Source organism: Odocoileus virginianus, chromosome 9 (assembly GCF_023699985.2).
Source record: "Odocoileus virginianus isolate 20LAN1187 ecotype Illinois chromosome 9, Ovbor_1.2, whole genome shotgun sequence".
Taxonomy (NCBI): Eukaryota; Metazoa; Chordata; class Mammalia; order Artiodactyla; family Cervidae; genus Odocoileus; species Odocoileus virginianus.
In genome coordinates, this window is record NC_069682.1 from 32454869 (window position 1) to 32460651 (window position 5783).

Below are 5783 nucleotides of genomic sequence, written 5' to 3' on the forward strand. Positions count from 1 at the left end.
GTCTTGTAAAGAGTGTGATTCTCAACTGGCCCAGGGATGGGTTTTAGGGGCTGGAATAGAACTTGGAGGAGAACGTGTGCCATGAGGAGGCCAAAAGTGCCCGAGAGCTTTGCGAGCTTTGCATGTTGTATGTATGCACCTCTGCTCTTGCTGCTGTGAAGCCATAGTTGTCATCTGGATTGTCATCTGGATTGTGTACTTTCAGCATGTTGTGGTTGAGAAATAATTCTCATTGTGGTTGGGAAATAATTCTCAGCTGCTGGTTTAGGCTAAGTGTGGTTCAATTTTGCATCTTATTTTTATACATTTATACCACCTCTGAATACCTACTTACATTCTCCATGCCAATTATTGTCAAGTTCATAACCAACTTGCCTTTGTAGAAGGTAGATTTCAATCATGTCTACAAACTCTAATGAAGACTATTGAATGGGGGTCTGATCCATCATTCACTGAGTGAATAGTGTTGAACACTTGTACCAGTGTTATATAAACATGCCCTCCCTGTAATTTGCAACACTGCACTTGTGAAAGAGGCATTGTTACCTCCGCTTTGTTTTTGTTTTTCGGAAGAAGAAAACTGAAGCAGAGTGAGGTTAGCTAACTTAATGCTCAAGATCTCAAAGCCCCCCAGGAAAGAGATGGGAGGTATTTGCCTGTGAGCCTTTCTGGATCACATGCTTAATCTCCTCCTCAGATTGTTCTTGTGATAATGATAGACCAACAGAAGTGACAGAAAACTCAGTGTCCCTAAGATTCTGGTCTCCGAATAAGGTCAGAGGTAGATATACCATGAAGCTGATGTAGCTTTGGCTTCAGGGCTCCTTGCTTGTGGGGGCCCCTCTATGGCCCTGTACCAACTTCTGTACCCTCCCAGGCTGGGCCCAACACACCTGGACTTGCCTACAGCTGTCAAGGTGCACAATGTCTTTTTATTTGGCTGCACCGGATCTTAGTTGCAACATGTGGGATCTAGTTCCTTGACCAAGAATTGAACCTGGTTCCCCTTCATTGGGAACCCTGAGTCTTAGCCACTGGACCACCAGGAAAGTCCCAAAAGTGCATAACCTTTGATGATTTTCATGAAAAACCCAAGCAGTCCATGTGAATTGAGGTCCAATTAACAAGTTCCACTTGGAGAAGAACATTCCTTTTAAGTAAACTGGAACTTCTATGGAAAGATCTGGGGACATTTGTCTGCCAAGAGGTGGTCAGAGGTAGTGGGGCTGAGAAGGTGGTCAGAAGAGCACCCAGGGGAATTCAGGGCTGGGACTTGAGCACCGAGGACTTGCACAACTGCCGACCCAAAAAGTCACGAGTTGTGGCTGGGATGGGCCACCAGACAGAACATCAGCTTCAGAGAAGCCAGGAGGCCCCGAGAAGGTTCTGAGGGAATCCACTGCTCACCTCCTTCCTGGAAGATGGGCAGTGGGGCTGTCAGACCCTAGGGTAGTGAGGACAGAATGATCATATCCTGAAACCAACTCCTGACCACCCGGGTTCTTCCTGCTTCAGGCAGCAAGGCTGATTGTGTGGGGGAATTAGAATGTGTTATGGAAGATGGATAGGACCTTTCCATTTGGGCCTTGGAGATGGTCTTGTCTAAGCTGCTCTTAGACTGGTATATAGACCTGTTTGGGGAGGTCATACGGGCAACGCTGGAACCTGGTCCTCTGATGATCACAATGCCCTTGTGTCTGCCTTCAGGTCTGAAAATAACTTGAAACAGATCATGAAGACTGCCCACCCAGAATGTGTCAGACCTAATGGGGGCTTGCTGAGCCTCAGAAAGATGGCTTCCATCTAGGGGGTCAACGAACACATCTACACCCCTTGTGCTAGTTCTACCGGATGTATGGTATGTCATGATGCAGCAAGACCTGAAAGCAGTGGGCTGATTTCTATCAGCCACTGAGTTCCTCCACTATCTGACATACTGAAGTCAATTGATCCTTCATTGATAGCACTTTTCTGTGGCTTGATAACACTTTTCCGTGGCGTAACTCAATGTGAAAGCAATGTTTTCTAGAGGGCCTGGGGGATTTTTTTTTTTTTTTTTTTTGTAGATCTGCAGTGTGATTGGAAACAAAGATCGTTTGATGCCAGTATCCAGGGCCAGCCCTAGGGGCAGCCGGAAAGAAATGTGCTGCCCAGCAGGCTGGCAGTTGAGTCAAAACCTTATGGGGACTTTCTCAGAACTGGGCAAAGAACTGGGCTGGCCCCTGCAGGGGACACAAGGAGGAGAATTTTCCAGCCCCCAGACCAATCAGTCCCTGGTGAAAGGAAGTATACCCCATTTTGGAATTGTTAGGAGTTTCTTTGTTTTAATGTATGACTTTCTGTTTCCCCAAAAACTTTTTTGGCCAAGACTAACCTTTAGCCTGGGAGCTAGATTTTTAAATGTTGATTTAATTTCAAGTGCACAGGAAAGTGATTCTTGCAATTACAGGGTTTCAAAACTTCATTTTGAGCCAGAGATAAGGATGCAAAGTGGCTGCACAGAGCACTTTTGTCCCAGATCTCACATGCCCTTGCTGTGAGTTTTGCTTGGCTTCCCCCCCTAGGGAGGGCAGGCAGGTGACAGTGTCAGGAGGAGGGGATATCGCACAATTATGGGTCCCAGTGAAGAAGCTATGGGAAATCTGCTTTGTCTTACTCTGGAGTCAAAATGAGAAATGATGGGGGGAAAGGATAGTTACAGAGTTTGAGGCTGACATGTACACACTGCAATGTTTTAAATGGATAACTGGGGCTTCCCTGGAGGTCCAGTGGTGAAGAATCCACCTGCCTATGCAAGAGACATGGGTTTGATCCCTGATCTGGGGAGATACCACATGCCATGGAGCAACTAAGTTCATGTGCCACAGCAACTGTGCTGGTGCTCTAGGGCCTGGGAGCTGCAACTACTGAAGCCCACACGCCCTAGAGCCTGTGCTCTGCATCAAGAGACGCCACCACCAAGAGAAGCCCACACACTGCAAGTAGCCTTCACTCACTGCAACTAGAGAAAAGCCCTCACAGCAATGAAGGCACAGAGCAGCCAAAAATAAATAAACGAAATGGAAAACCAACAAGGATCTACTGCATAGCACAGGGAACTCTGCTCCAGGCTACATGGCAGCCTGAATGGGAGGGGCGTTTGAGGGAGAACAGATCCATGTACATGTTTGGCTGAGTCCCTTTGCTGTCCACCTGAAACTACCACAACATTGTTAATCAGCTATACTCCTATAAAAAATAAAAATTAAAAACAAAACAAAGTGAGATCACACACGAGGACAGAGCAAGTCCTTCACTTATGATCAGTGCTGGGGTATGTTCTAAGCATTTGGCCTTCAGACATCTGTTTCATCAGAAATTGCAGAGATAGAAGTGATAAAGGTGAGCTTATCTGGGTGTCCAGAGCACTAAAGCTGATTTCATGAGATCCTGTTAATTCTGGTGACCATACAAGTGAAGTGAACTGGAAATACAAACAGCGAGGAATCAGCTGGAGGGCAGAATATTCTTCTCATTACAGCCCTCTGTCCACGTAGAGGTGCCCTGAGTTGTCTTGGTAATTGTATTATCCTTGGAATAACCCTGAAAATCAGAAGAGCTGGGCAATTGCTTTACTAATGTTGACTATCATTCTTATTTCCTTCAATAAACTCATGCTAAATTTCCTCTCTACGAAGCTTCGAGTACTTCAGGTCTCTTTCCTACATGGATGTGGAACTCCTGGAGCAGGAATCGTTTTGCATGTCATCGGAACATGTCTCCTTAGCCGTCCAAGTAAGCTCCAGCTGACTTGGTTCTTCTGAGCCTAACACTCTTGCAAGGCATCCAAGGGATGAAGAGGAAGAAGAACAATCTCAGGAACAAGACAGCAGTGTACCCGAGAGGTGGGGCTGATTTCTAGGCCAACGCGGCTTCTCACGAAAGCACATGGGTGGGCTCCGGGGACCGTGAACCCACAGGCAGTAAGGATAAAGGAGAGGTTACAGAAAGACAAGGGCTGGTGTCAACGTTGGGCCTCGACAGAGCCTCCTCAATTTCTGCCTGGGAATTTCTGCTTGGAAATTCAGGTCTTGCCAAAGCTTTGCTTCCAAAAGATGAGAAGGCTGGGTGGGGCCTCAGGGGCCCAGGCGATGCCCTGGATCTCTCACAACTTCCCTGTGTGGACTTTTCTGTGAGTCCTCTCCAGAGCCCGTGAGCAAGAAAGCCCCGATTGTTTCTATCTTAATTAAACTACACAGGAAAGAGAGAGCACAAACAGGGTAATTAATTCAGATTTTGTCTTTGAAACCCCAAGTTCCTTTTGTCCCCTGGCCAGCGGGCAAGAATGAACAGAAAGATTTTGGCAAATATCTTCCTCATTCTCCTCTGTGGCCCTCTCCAGGCCCCAGCCAGCTCTCCAGAAACATCTGCTCCTAGAGATAATCTGGATGGACACACACACACACACACACACACACACACACACACACGTATGCTTAGCTAGCACCCTTCCTTGGAAAACAACAACAACAAAATGCATAATGCATACATAATATTACATCTTGGTTTTTGACAGAGTTATTTCCCAGCAGTGACAGAAGGAAGCATTTAAATAAGAGCAATCATATTTAACAAGTGTCTTGCATTTGTCTTAGACAAAACTTTCCCGAGCTGTTTCTGCCAGATGGAGGGAGACTTCAATTCACTTCAGTCATGTCTGACTCTTTTGCGACCCTACTGACTGTAGCCAGCCAGGCTCCTCTGTCCATGGGATTCTCCAGACAAGAATACTGGAGTGGGTTGTCATTTCCTACTGCACTTAGTTCTCTGACCAGGCATCAAATTCAAGCCCCCTGCATTGGAAGTGTAGAGTCTTAACACTGGACTGCCAGGGAAGCCCTTTTGTGTTTTAATGGAGGTCTCGTTTCATAGACGCAATTGATTGAATCGTTGACCAGTGGTGACTGACTCAATCTCCAGTCCTTCTCCTCTCCTGAGGTCAGGGGGTGGTATAAGCCCAAGGCAGTGAGAGTGAGAGAAAAGGGAGTGAGACCAAAAATGATGAGAAGCAAATTGGTGTATTACTAAATTGGCTACAGCTTCAGAAAAAGACACAGGGGTCCTTTCTTGCTGGTCAAGGGCTGCCTGTGAATGTTGCCCTTTCTGCACTGCTGGGTTGAGTCTCCAGGTACCTTTAGGCAGTTTCTGATTAATCAGGTTCCATTTACCTCAATTTAGCACTTCGCTCAAATCCATAAGTGAGGCTGGGACTAAGAAAACCCACCACTTGATTATCTCTTCTTATCCTGACAGGTGCAACCCAGAATGTTACCTTTGAAAGAATAGACCAAGGAAGTGATACTGAAAACTAGACCTCTATGCACTGGTGCTGAATTAAAGCTCAGAGACAGAGTTCGGGTGAAGTAGAATAGCTTTATTGCTTTGCAAGGCAAAGGGGGACACAGTGGGCTTGAGCCCTCCATAAACTGTGTGTCTCAACCCAGGAGGATTTGGTGGAGGATTTATAGCAATCACTCAAGGGTGGGTTTGCTGATAAGATTAGTGTGTGTGCAGGGCCTGCATTGCTTTAATCTGGCCTCAAGTGATCTCTTGACAAGCTTCTCTGGTTCTTGGGGCTGTCAAACCAAGATCTTCTCTCTGGAGTGAAGAATGCTAATATCTTCCATTTGGTGGCAGCTTTAGTTCTCTAGAAGAAATCAAAGATGCTATTATGTGTATCCCTTCAGGTGGAACCAGGACCCTGCCCCAAATCTGCACTATTGTTTTTTGACAGCCCCTCTCTG